The following is a 15,004-nucleotide window of genomic DNA, read 5'->3' on the forward strand; positions in this document are numbered from 1 at the left end:
GATCACTGCACTGTGTATCAAGGGAAGTTATGGATCTGCCTACGTATGATGGGTTAAGCAAGGTAGATGCCTTCCTGAACAGATTTGAAAGAGAGGTGTCGAAACAACAATGTTTCAAGGCTTTGAAATAGGTGCTACGTGCTACGCCTGCAAGGTGGTGGTGTACGCACCAAGGAATCTTTGAAGACTGGCGTGAATGTAGGAGAATGATGTGCATGCATTTTGGGAAGCCTTAGATGCATCTAACAGACAAGTATGACGGATGAGATGATCCACGTGCGCACCTCGCCAAGTGGGCAAGGGTCTATGGGGAAGAGCCACAACCTAAATGGGTGCACCTGTTCTGTCATACCCTAGATGTGATACCCATAAACTGGTATATAGAGACAGAGCTCCGCCATGGGATGAGTGAATGGGATGTCTTGTGCAAAGGGTTCCTATTAACCTTCACAATTAAGGATCAGTGGTGGGACACTATTGATGACGTGCTACAAGTAGTAAAAGAAACTACCTTTAAGATACCCCAGGAGCCAATAGAATTGATTGAGCCTGAATGGGCTACTTAGCTGAGCTACATGCTGGAGTGTTATAATGTAAATACAAAAGAAAATGACAACAAACTGCGAAAAATTAACATTCTAGAAACTGAAGTCCATCGCGAGGTTCAAGGACCACTGATTGAATACCCTGACATAACCGCGTTGGTAAAGACAAAGTAGGTAAACATTGGTATGGAAGCTGAACCTAAGTGTGCAATGCTCGGTGACTTCTGGGATGACGCGATGGTGGATAAGGTCGTTGAGTTACTCTGTGAGTGCCAGGGCCTATTCGTGACCAAGCTCACAGACTTAAAAGGAATCATCAGAGATTTAGGAATGATGCAGATCACATTAAAGCTTGACATGAAGCTAGTTAAGCAGAGGCCTTACCACTTGAATTCGATCTACAAAGAGAAGGTCCGCTTGAACTAGACAAGATGATCGCAACTAGAATAAATGAACCAGTAGAAGAATCTGATTGGGTAGGCCCTATGGTAGTGTAGGAAAAGAAGCAGAAGAGTGAGATAAGAATATGTGTGAACCTCAGAAAATTGAATGACGCATGTGTACATGATCCATTCCCAACTCCATTCATAGATGAAGTATTGGAAAATGTTGGTGGGCAGGAAGGATATTCTTTCACTGATGTGTTTTCAGGGTACCACCAAATCAAAATCGGGCCGAAAGATAGGAGTAAGACAACCTTCGCCACTGAGTGGGGCTCCTTTCAATACACTGTTATGCCATTTGGATTGAAGAACGCATTGACCATCTTTTCACACATAGTTGTTGCAGCTTTCAAGGAATATATCCACAAGTTCCTGGAGGTTTATCTGGATGATTAGACTGTATTTGGATTGATTAAGCACCATGTAGCGAGCTTACACTTGATGCTAGATACCTGCTGAAGACACCAAATCACATTGAACCTCAAGAAGTGTATGTTCCTCGTTCCTTTGGGGAACCTGTTGGGAAATGTGGTTTGAAAATAGGGACTGATGGTATACCCCATGAAAATTGCAGTGATTATAAATTTGGAAGCACCCCGAAGTGTCGAACAAATGTGCATTACCCTGGGGCATACAGGGTAGTACAGGAAGTTCATCAAAAGCTATGCCTAGATCACTGCACCAATGGAGAAGTTGTTAAATAAAGATGTCACGTTCTACTGGAACGATGACTACAAGAAAATCCTAGATGTACTAAAAGAAAGAATGGCCTTTGCATCGATTCTGGTCTTCCTAAAATGGGACAAGGAGTTTCATGTCCATGTTGACACATCATGTGTAGTTCTAGGAGCAGTACTAACATAGGAGGGTGGAGAGGGCTTGGATCACCATATCGTGTTTGCAAGTCACAAGTTGTCTAAAGAAGAAAAGAACTATTCCGCAACTAATTGCGAGGAATTCGCTATGGTGTACGCGCTCCAAAAATATCGGCACTATTTTCTAGGGGGACACTTCAAGATGTATACAGATCATTTCGTGCTAAAATACTTGGTCAATAAGGCTATGTCAATGGGGCGCATATGCAGGTGGCTTCTATCATTACAAGAATATGATTTTGAGGTCATTGTAAAGCTTGAGCACCTGAACACAGGCCCAGATCATCTGTCCCGCTTTGGGACAGTCGAGGAACCTATGAGTGTGGAGGAAGGACTACTCGATGCACAACTCTTTGTCATGCGCATAGTGGATGGACACTTTGAAGACGTAATCCACTTTCTCACAACTGGAACTATGCCAACGGAGTACTCCGTCTAGCAGAAAAAGGAACTGGTGGTGCGTGCAACAGATTTTTCTATCATCGCGGGGCACCTATATAAGATAGGCAATGATGAGATACTGCGAAAGTATGTAGCTGAATTTGAATGAAGACATATCCTTGTGAATGCACATGGGGGTGTTGCAAGAGGACATTATGCAGGGCGAGTGACCATGCAAAATATTCTCCGCACAGGGTTGTGGTGGCCAACCCTTCATGAGGATTCAAAAGCACATTAGAAGGCTTGTGATGTATGTCAAAGAACAGGTAAACCATCGTGGAGGAACGAGATGCCTTTCAATCTGCAAATGACGCTATAGCCCTTTGACAAGTGTGCGATTGACTTTGTTGGACCTATGAAATCTCAGGGGAAGATGGGCACGCGATACATTATCACTGCGACAAAGTACTTGACACGTTGGGTAGAAGCGCAATTTGTAAAAGATTGCATGGCTGCCACGACCGTGAAATTTATGTTTGAACACGTATTGACATGATTTGGATGTCCAAAGATCTTGATGAGTGATCACGGTACACATTTTCTGAACGAAACAATTGCACACTAACAAAAAGGTTTCAGGTGTATCATTAGAAAATCACACTGTATCACCTACAAGCTAATGGGATAGTAGTAGCATTTAAAAAAATACTGGAGACTGTGCTGACTAAAGTATGCAATGTGCAGCGAAGTGATTGGGACCTAGGAGTATCTGCAGTATTATGGGCTTATAGGACAACTTGCAAGAAACTGACGGGCCAACCACCTTTCCGGTTGGTCTATGGAGTGGAAGTCGTAATACCAATGGAGTATATTGTGCCTAGTCTACACATAGCAGAGCTCATAGGTATGACGAACCGCAAAGCCTTGGAGGAGAGGCTCGCATGGTTGGAGGAACTCGAAGAGGAATAGTTTTTGGCTAGATTCCATCACCAGGTGCAAAAGCAGTGTGAAAAGGCTTGGCACGATTGAAATATTAAGTTGAGCACCTTCTAGGTAAACAATCTGGTGTTACTATATGACAGTAAGTTTGATAAATTCCTGGGAAAGTTCAGAATGCATTGGTTGGGACCATATGTTGTTAAGGAGGTCACCGACGGAGGCACGATGCAGGTACCGTTCAAGCTAAATGGAGAACCTTTCCCAGGCAAAGTGAATGGCAGTCGATTGAAGCCATACACGGGTGGCCCGACTACCTGACTAGCCGACAGAAGCACATTCTTCGTGCTCCAAGATGATGATAGAAGGCACGGGACTATATGCAGATGCAGGGGATGCAGGAACAGATACAGTGGAGCAGTTCCAATACTGCAGTCTAGGAACAAGACGTACAAGAGACCCAACAAGCAGCTGCTCAGTGCACTACCGACCTTGCAATAGTTCGAGCAAAGTTGGGAGGTCTTCGCGCGAAGATCTCTACTCGAACAGAGTGACTCAAGGGTCAGTCACGATGTTTGTGTTAGGGGCCTACTAGGGGTGGGATCCCCCCAAGGACAGTTTTGGGGCTTAAAGCCTAGTTTTGACTATGTCCATTGTAAAGACTTTGCGAATTGTGGGCACCAAGTGCGAAGTTATAATAGAGTCATAGGGTTGTCCACCCTTACTTTTGTAAATGTAGTGTCAGTTTTAGAAATCTACCCATGGTCCGCAGAACATGGGATTGTATAAATAAGAGTGAGGCTCTAAGTGTAAAACATGATCTAAGAATAAGGATGTAAGAAATTGATGAAGCAGTGATTCAAAGTATAGAATTGTGTCTTTGGGTCATAGAGTATGAGAACACCTCTGCAGCTGAGTGTGCAGAGGCCTAGTAGTCCACAACTCAGTGCACAAACCCCTGCAGCTGAGTGCGCAGCAAAGTTTGAGTCTGTAACTGTTGGAAGTATTAATAAAGAGATGTTTTACCATATTTATTTGTATCTTTCCATATTTTATGCATTAAAGTATATTGGGTGTGAATTGCAAGTTTACTGTTTATTAACTGCGAGAGCTTATATGAATATGCTGAATCACTAAATATAATATAAGGTATTTGTTTATGCCAAGATAACTAATTTTTAGAAGAAGATAAGTAAGATGCATGGCGTGACTTGGGGAAATAGTGCAAATCATAGCTCCTGCAGTGTGAAAGCCCCAGAACCCTTGGATTAGGGCTACGCGAAGGTGAATATAACAAGGCGTGAAGGCCTCGCAGGTCAAGGAAGTACGTGAAGCAACCTACACGAACACATTCACAATTGGACTAAATCAAACCTTCAGACATCTCAAGGGTGTGGAAACCTAGTTTCCGCATCCCCCCATACTGCTTCGGGTGAGACCTCAGTTGGCGCTCCGTGCACTATTGCCGAAAGGGCCAGTAGTATAGGGATTTGTTTGGCTAATTAACTCTGAACCTAGGTCAGGCCCCAACAAGCCAAAAAGAACTTTGAAGAAGCCGGTGAGGAAGAAGCAAGAGAAATAATAAGCCAATTACGACTAATTAAGTGAAGGAAAAGGTGAAACTGTTAAAAAAAGTTCAATTCAAAGTCATATTTTTTTAGAAAATTTTGGTGTATTAATGCACCCTATATTATTGAAGACAATGTGTTAATGAAGCGCAAAGGTTGGGAGAAGGCATTAACGTTACTAATGCAGCTGAGAAGGAAAAATATTCGCATTAGTGTCAATTACTTACATGTTTTCTGCAGTAACATAGGTTCTCTCCAATGCACAGAGCGTTAAGGTAACAAAATTTCGTAATTTCCAGTTTGTAAAAGTTTACCAGCGACCATTCTACTTTGTAAAAGTCAAAAATGTTGAAGTAAAGTACGGTGAAGCCCATTGGTGCATTAAGCATGAAAAGTAAATTAGCACAACATGAAAGGTTTAAAGGTTTGAATAGTTTGAAAGGTCCAAGTGATTTTTTGAATGAGAAGTGCATAGTTTTATTTTGAAAATATTGGAATGAAAAGGTATATTAAAAGTTTTTAAAAAGCTTCATGAGCATTATTGTTTTTTTGTTAAAAAAAAAGGGCTTTGATAACATTATTTCAAGAATGCTCATGTATTGTTTAAAAGGGGATTCGTTCATATTTAAAAAAAAATTATTTATTCGTAGTTTCTTAAAAAAAAAGAAGTATCAATAGACATTTAAATGGGTTGTAAAAGGATTTGTGAAAGATTTTGAAAAAGTATTGCATTTGTAAGAAATGTTTAGACCCATTTTTTTCTGAAGTTGTGTAGTAGAGAAGTTCGTCGCTACGTTTGAAGTTTGATTTCTTTGTTGAGTCGCATTTCGTTAGCGATCAAATGAGAAAAGACAAGAGGATGAGAAAGTCAAAACGACAATAGGAGATGTTTGAGATCTTTTTAGATTTGGAAGTGAAGAGGAAAAAGGATGCCTTTTCATTGAAATGCATAAAAGAATCTGTAGATGACAACATTCTCTCCCTAATTTGAGAAGCCAAGACAACCAAGGAGGCTTGGGGTACGCTTAAGAGGTGTTTTGGTGCAAGGGGGAGCATTGAAGTTGAAGAAGAAGGTGGATCTATAGCTGCAGATCTACATCCAAATGAAAGGATTTTTTAATCCCACTGTATTCAGCCACGAGTGGATGATGTTTGTGAAGGAGTCGTAGAAGCAAGAGAGAAGGATCACATAGATGTTTGTGAACCCCAATGTACACAACCAGAAGTGGACGAAAACATGGTGATTCCAGTAAAAACGCTTCTTTATGACAATGTGATGATTTGAGCAATGGAGCTTGCTGAGGAAGATTTGGTAAATACAACAACAAGGCTTGCTAACAAAAGTTTGGTAAATCTAGCAATAAAGCTTGCTGATGAAGATTTGGTAAAACTAGTAGCATAGCTTGCTGATGACAATGAAATTGCCACTGGAGCAGTCGATACTATGGTGAATCCCATAAAGAATATTGTTGATGTAAAATTTGATGAAGAATTTTTGGCTAATGATGAATGGTTGTAGGTGATGCAACAAAAACATCATATAGGCATGATTTTATTCAACGATAAAATTCTACTTGAGTCAGTGGAAGACAACCTGTTTGCAAAAACATAGGTTAGTACAGAAGTCAAAGAGACAAAGAAAGAAATGGAGGAAGAGGGAAACAAGGAAGCCCATAAAGAGAAAACAAAGATAGTTGAAGAAGCAACGCTGGAAGTGCAACAAGGAAAAGATCTCATTTTAGAGAAGAAAGAATAGAACCAATGTGGTTATGCAGATGTTTTTAAGCTTCCCATTGATTTCCAATGTGTAGGTACACAAAATGACTATGAATAAGAGTCAAATTTCCTTGAAACATGGCCTAAAACAACATAACTAGATGAAGTCTACAGAGAAGCTGTAGAAATGAAACTTGAAGACAACATCGATGATGAACAAATTAATGAAATTTTCAGGTATTGGAGTCCTAGGGAGATGAAATTTTATTATAAATTTATGTTGTGGTAGATTGATAATGAAAAGCGCACTACAGAAGATAATATGTCACAACAGTCCACATAAAATTCATTTTTGAAGAAGTCTAGGATATGCTTATACATCTTGGAAGAATGGAATACCTACACCAACAGATGAAGAAATTTAGGTTTGAAGGGTACAACAAAGATAAAAAGTTGAAACAATTTAGAAGCTATAGGATTTGGAAAAAAGAGACTAAGAAAAGTTGAAGTCAATTTTTAGATTGTAAACCTAGTTGAGACATGGACCATAAGGTATCTTAATTGAATTTTATGTGGTTGTAATTAAGGGGGAGTGTTGGAGAATCTAATCCAAACCACCTGTTAGGTGTCAAAACCATCCCTCCAAGTGTCTTATTTTAGTTTCACTTACTCCAGTTTATGTCGAGTTTGACTCCAGTCATTTATGACTCATGTTTGTAAAGTAATCTTATTTAACTGATTTGTAATACTGAGAAGAGAAAGTCCTCTGCTCCACATTTTTTCTCTTCAATTTTTGTCAATTCACAGCTAGATCAGAAGTTCATATGCCTGAATCTTCTCCCTACAAAGCTTACATGAAAAATCCCTCAAGAAGATTTGCATTGAAGCTTGCATTGTGCAATAAGGCCGCTCATAACACAAACGCCTTGTGATAGACATATTTTAATGGGAGGGAGATTCATTGTTATTTATTGTTCCTAATTTGGTATTCTCTACCACCAGTTCTATGAATCCTCTCACTTCCAATGCCAATCAATAACATCCAAGTAATTGTGAGAGGTTAATGGTTCAATAGCAAGAAATTGTGTTAAGGTCAGATATTAAATAATCAAAACTTAGGATTATGACAGGGGATCTGAAATTTTTTTAGCGAAATTAGTTTTCACTCCAGTTGTTGCATTTATCCATTATGGTGAACACTGTGAGTAAAGAAAAGGTACCAAAAGGAAACATTGAACGAATTCCTTCAAGTGCAGGTCCAATGAAAATTGAACGCTATTGCTTATGGATTTACTTTTTCCAGTTATGTTGTGTCAATGTTGGGGGCCTTAAAAGATGAACTGGAAAATGATATTTTTCAATGGTGTATAATATCTATATATATATATATATATATATATATATATATATATATCTATATATATATATATATATATATATATATATATATATATATATATATATATATATATATTCATATTCTCAAATGTGGTTGAAGTGATCACATTTAAGGGAGATTGGTTGTTTTCCCCACCAATTTTGGGTGGTTTGCATTGAGTTTAAAAAAAAAAGTTGTGGGTAGAATTTTTTTTTTTATGGTGTAGTTTTATTAAAGTTGTAGTGTGCTATTATATTGTGAAAAAAGCAAATGATATAGAACCACAAGGAATAGGCCAACCATTGAATAGAATAATGTGACCTTTCGTGCTTCGGGAGCATTAATCACATGTATTTCTTAAGAAGGTCAAGCTGGAGTGACCCTTCATGCTCCAGGAGCGTTAGTAAAGGTTATTTATACAAGGTCAATTTGTAAAATTGTTTTTTGAAGCCATTTTGTGGACAGAATGTTATCCTCAATAACTAGTGAATATAGTGGAAGGCCATATATTCAATCAATGGTAGTAGTTCCATAGGGTTGTCCACCCTTACTTTTGTAAATGTAGTGTCGGTTTGAGAAATCTACCCATGGTCCGCAGACCATGTGATTGTATAAATAAGAGTGAGGCTCTAAGTGTAAAACATGATCTAAGAATAAGGATGTAAGAAATTGATGAAGCAGTGATTCGAAGTATAGAATTGTGTCCTTGGGTCATAGAGTATGAGAAAGCCTCTACGACTGAGCGCTAGAGGTCTAGTAGTTCGCAGCTCAGTGCGCGGATCCTTGCAGCTGAGTGCGCAGGGAATTTTGAGTCTGTAACCGTTGGAACTATTAATAAAGAGAAGTTTTACCATATTTATCTGTACCTTTTCCTGTTTTATGCATTAAAGTATATTGGGTGTGAATTGCAAGTTTATTGTTTATTAACTACGAGAACTTATATGAATATCTTGAATCACTAAATATAATATAAGGTATTTGTTTATGCCAAGATAACTAATTGTTAGAAGAAGATAAGTAAGATCCATGGCGTGACTTGGGGAAATAGTGCAGATCGTAGCTCCTGCAGTGCGAAAGCCCCAGAACCCTTGGATTAGGGCTACGCGAAGGTGAATATAATAGGGCGCGAAGGCCTTGCAGGTCAGGGAAGTACGTGAAGCAACCTGCACGAACTTATTCATAATTGGACTAAATCAACCCCTCAGACATCTCAAGGGTGTGGAAACCTGGTTTCAACATCCCCCCATACTGCTTCGGGTGAGACCTCAGTTGGCGCTGCATGGACTATTGCTGAAAGGGCCAGTAGTATAGGGATTTGTTTGGCTAATTAACTCTGAACTTGGGTTAGGCCCCAACAAGCCAACAAGAACTTTGAAGAAGTCGGTGAGGAAGCAGCAAAATAAAGAATAAGCCAATTACGACTAATCGAGTGAAGGAAAAGGTGAAAGTGTTAAAAAAAGTTCAATTCAAAGTCATATTTTTTAGAAAATTTTGGCGTATTAATGCACCCTATATTATTCAAGACAATGTATTAATGTAGCCCAGAGGTTGGGAGAAGGCGTTAACGTTACTAACACAGCTGAGAAGGAAAAATATTCACGTTAGTTTCAATTACTTACATGTTTTATGCAGTAACGTAGGTTCTCTCCAACGCACAGAGCATTAAAGTAACAAAATTTCATAATTTCCAGTTTGTAAAAGTTTACCAACCACCATTCTACTTCATAAAAGTAAAAAATGTTGAAGTAAAGTATGGTGAAGCCCATTGGTGCATGAAGCATGAAAAGTAAATTAGCACAACACGAATGGTTTAAAGGTTTGAACAGTTTGAAAGGTCCAAGTGATTTTTTGAATGAGAAGTGCATAGTTTTATTTTGAAAATATTGGAATGAAAAGGTACACTGAAAGTTTTTAAAAAGCTTCATGAGCATTATTTATTTTTTGTAAAAAAAAAAAGGGCTTTGATAGCATTATTTCAAGAATGCTCATGTATTTTTTAAAAAGGGGCTTCATTCATATTTAACAAAAATTATTTCTTCATAGTTTCTTTAAAAAAAAAAGAAGTATCAATAGACTTTTAAATGGGTTGTAAAGGGATTTGTGAAAGATTTTGAAAAAGTATTGCATTTGTAAGAAATGTTTAGACCCATTTTTTTCTGAAGTTGTGTAGTAGAGAAGTCCATCGCTGTGTTTGAAGTTTGATTTCTTTGTTGAGTCACATTTCGTCAGCGATCAAATGGAAAAAGCCAAGAGGCTGAGAAAGTCAAAATGACAACAAGAGATGTTTGAGATCTTTTTAGATTTGGAAGTGAAGAGGAAAAAGGATGCCTTTGCATTGAAATGAATAAAAGAATCTATAGATGACAACATTCTCTCCCTAATTTCAGAAGCCAAGACAGCTAAGGAGGCTTGGGATACCCTTGAGAGGAGTTTTGGTGCAAGGGGGAAGCATTGAAGTTGAAGAAGAAGGTGGATCTATAGCTGCAGATCTACATCCAAATGAAAGGATTGTTGAATCCCACTGTATTCAGCCACGAGTGGATGATGTCTGTGAAGAAGTTGTAGAAGAAAGAGAGAAGGATCACATAGATGTCTGTGAAGCCCAATGTACACAACCACAAGTGGACAAAAGCATGGTGATTCCAACAAAAAAGCTTGTTTATGACAATATGATGATTCGAGAAATGGAGCTTGCTGAGGAAGATTTGGTAAATACAGCAACAGGGCTTGCTAATAAAAGTTTGGTAAATCGAGTAACAAAGCTTTCTGATGAAGATTTGGTAAAACCAGCAGCACAGCTTGCTGATGATAATGAAATTGCCATTGGAGCAGTCAATACTATGGTGAATCCCATAAAGAATATTGTTGATGTAAAATTTGATGAATAATTATTGGCTAATGATGAATGGTTGTAGGTGATGCAGCAAAAACATCATATAGGCATGATGTTATTCAGTGATAAAATTCCACTTGAGTCAGTGGAAGACAACTTGTTTGCAAAAACATAGGCTAGTACAGAAGTCAAAGAGACAAAGAAAGAAATGGAGGAAGAGGCAAACAAGGAAGCCCATAAAGAGAAAACAAATACAGTTACAGAAGCAAAGCTGGAAGTGCAACAAGAAAAATATCTCATTGTAGAGAAGAAAGAACAGAACCAATGTGGTTATGTAGATGTTTTTGAGCTTCCCATTGATTTCCAATGTGCAGGTACACAAAATGACTATGAAGAAGAGTTAAATTTCCTTGAAACATGGCTTGAAACAACATACCTAGATGCAGTCTACAGACAAGCTGTAGAAATGAATCTTGAAGACAACATCGATGATGAACAAATTAATGAAATTTTCAGGTATTGGAGTCCTAGAGAGATGAAATTTTATTATAAACTTATGTTGCGGAAGATTGATAATGAAAAGAGCACTACAGAAGATAATATGTCACAATAGTACACATAGAAGTCATTTTTTGAAGAAGTCCAGGATATGCTTATACATCCTGGAAGAATGGAATACCTGCACCAAAAAATGAAGAAATTTAGGTTTGAAGGGTACAACAAAGATAAAAAGTTGAAACAATTTAGAAGCTATAGGATTTGGAAAAAGAGAATAAGAAAAGTTGAAGTCAATTTTTAGATTGTAAACCTAGCTGAGACATAGACCATAAGGTATCTTAATTGAATTTTATGTGGTTGTAATTAAGGGGGAGCGTTGGAGAATCTAATCCAAACCGCCTTTTAGGTGTCAAAACCATCCCTCTAAGTGTCCTAGTTCAGTTTCACTAACTCCAGTTTAAGTCGAGTTTGAATCCAGTCATTTATGACTGATGTTTCTAATGTAATCTTATTTAACTGATTTGTAACACTGAGAAGTGAAAGTCTTCTGCTCCACGTTTTGTTCTCTTCAATTTTTGTCAGTTCACAGCTAGATCATAAGTCCATAGGCCTGGATCTTCTCCCTGCAAAAATCCCTCAAGAAGATTTGCGTTGAAGCTAGCATTGTGCAATAAGGCCGCTCATAACACAAACGCCTTGCAATAGACATATTTTAATGGGGGGGGGGGGGAGATTCATTGTTATTTATTGTTCCTAATTTGATATTCTCTACCACCAGTTCTATTAATCTTCTCACTTGCAATGCCAATCAATAACATCCAAGTAATTGTGAGAGGCTAATGGTTCAATAGCAACAAATTATGTTGAGGTCAAATATTAAATAATCAAAAGTTAGGATTATGACAGGGGATCTGCAAATTTTTTAGTGAAACTAGCTTTCACTCCAGTTGTCGCATTTATCCATTATGGTGAACACCGTGATCAAAGAAAAGGTACCAAAAGGAAACATTGAATGAACTCCTTCAAGTGCAGGTCCAATGAAAATTGAACGCTATTGCTTATAGATTTACTTTCTCTAGTTATTTTGTGTCAATGTTGGGGGCCTTAAAAGATGAACTGGAAAATGATATTTTTTAATGGTGTATAATATATATATATATATATATATATATATATATATATATATATATATATATATGTATGTATATGTATGTATGTATGTATGTATGTATGTATGTATTCTCAAATGTGGTTGAAGTGATAAGATTTAAGGGAGAGCAGTTGTTGTCCCCACCAATTATGGGTGGTTTGCATTGAGTTTTAAAAAAAAAAGTTGTGGGTAGAATTTTTTTTCATGGTGTAGTTTTATTAAAGTTGTAGTGTGCTATTATATTGTGCAAAAATCAAATGATATAGAACCACAAAGAATAGGCCAACCATTGAATAGATTAATGTGACCTTTTGTGCTCCGGGAGCATTAGTCACATGTATTTCTTAAGAAGGTCAAGCTGGAGTGACTCATCGTGCTCCAGCAGTGTTAGTAAAGGTTATTTATACAAGGTCAATTTGTAAAATTGTTTGCTAAAGGCATTTTGTGGACAGAATGTTATCCTCAATAACTAGTGAATATGGTGGAAGGCAATATATTCAACCGATGGTAGCAGTTCCATAGGATGCTTCAGTATTGAGACTGACTCATTGCGCTCCAAGAGGTTGAGAAGCGTCAATTCTGCAAAGCACGTCAATGGTGGTCTGAAGAGTTTATGTCTTAAATGGATCAAGTGGGAAGCTCAAAAGTGTGGTGAAGAAAAGAGTAAAATGTGTGAGGTTTCAAAGTGGATATGAGTGCTAGTGATGACCATATTAGACAAATTTGACAAATTTCAAAGTGGATATGAATGCTAGTGATGACCATATTAGACAAATTTGACAGAGATTCATTCATTGTTCTGATGTCTATTTTTTGTATTTATCATCTAAACATTAAGAGAGGGTATTGGAAGTAATTCTTCCATGACTTCGAAGTTGTCGTGAGTTGTAATTGTATGAATTCCTAGATTATTAGTTGTATTAGCTATTTTTAGTAATATAGATCCACTAAAGTATCATGTATTCCTATATATGCAATCTTTATAAGATCAATAAAATCAATGTGTGATTTGTGAATAATATCTCTCTATTTTCTAACCTCTATTATTTCAACATTTGATATGGATAAATAAGAAAACACACTTTAAAACAATGACTTCATTCGTTCGTGCGCCATTCTCTCTGCTAGACAAATGATAGTGTTAAGATACCCAAATGGGCTTAGAAAATTTTCAATTGGTAGCATCAAAGACTGGTCGATTTTTTTGGATAAGATTCATGAATTCGTTATTATGGAGCAAGAGCCAGAAATTAAGCGAAATTTGATTGAAGGCAATTTGGCATGCAGAATCATGTATGGGAAGTTTCCAAACATTTCTACGATGCGATATATTTCCAACATAGGTTTTTTCAACCATTCCTAGCTGTAGGGCCGAGTTGATTCAACAGGGTTCGTGAAAATACGAGTCAAAAATGTATTAAAGGTTTATATCTCTGTGGATTCTATGATTGGTGAAGTTATAGCCCAGACTTCTCTGTTCTTCTCTCTCCAATCCTCAAATAGAGAAGAAGCCAAATTTTCCTCTTGTGAAACTTACTTTGAGCAAATCTATTTTATTTATCTGTTAATTATTTTTTAATGGTATTTTTTTGTTTGGATTGAGGGAATATAATCTCAGGACTTGAAACGTTTTAATGAATTCAAAATTGAAAAGAAAGATGATAGTAATAATATCTAAACTAGATTCAATGTTCACCTGTAACCGAAAAAAAAAGGTATCATTATTTTGAAATATTAATCAATGTGACAAATTGTTACTTTTGGTGAGTGGTGGTTGCAGAGATTGTGCTTCTGTATAAAAATTATTCATTGAGTTTTCCATTCAAAATTTAACTATGTTTGCATTTACCTTTTGTAATATCTTTTCTTTTTGTCATTTTCATTTGGTACACGTTATATTTGTGATATGTTCTTTTGTGTTCGGAGACACAAGTTGGCATCATTGGCATCGTCCCTCCTGGCAAATCATGTCATTTGTCGTTGTAATTTAGTTTATGTTTTTATTTTTCTTACAACCAAATCTTTGGAGTAAGTACATTGCTTCACATCGCAGAATGGCAGCACGATATGCCTGTTGGGTCTACCTATCTGCAATATAGGCTCCATCAAGGGCATTGAAAGACATACCTTCTATTTTCACAAGACTGTTGCTTACCGAAGCAATATTAATATGTCGGAAATGTGTTAAGACCTCTGTAGCTCCAATTACATATGTTCTAATTAAATTAGAACTACATATGTTGTTGGAAAATTACTCCCAGACAACTCGTTAATGATGGACAATAACGAAAATACACAAACATATCAAGCAAAGATATTTTTATTACAGATTGCAGATTTTGTTTTCAGGCTCAAGGAAAGGAAAAGAACTTGAATGAAATTTGAACAAATTACGAACTCCCCATTCTATAAGGTATCAAATAATTAAGAATAGAGAATTACTTAACGTCGAACGGACAGAAATTTTTTGCGCTTCAGACTTAACGCCTTATCCACGCTCCATAAATCCACCCAACAGACTACAAGCTAGTCCCTAGGTCCTCCCGTGAGGAGTTGGCCCAGGGCTGACTCTGATACGAGTTGAAAGAAACAATACAAAACAAAACAGCAAATCAGTAAACTGCAGCTACAGCTGGTTGATTACACACAAATATGAAATTTCAAAGTGGGATGTCCGATTC

The sequence above is a fragment of the Pinus tabuliformis genome, chromosome J (genome assembly GCF_031772625.1).
Source record: "Pinus tabuliformis cultivar Carrire ecotype Pingquan chromosome J, CPIR1, whole genome shotgun sequence".
Classification (NCBI taxonomy): domain Eukaryota; kingdom Viridiplantae; phylum Streptophyta; class Pinopsida; order Pinales; family Pinaceae; genus Pinus; species Pinus tabuliformis.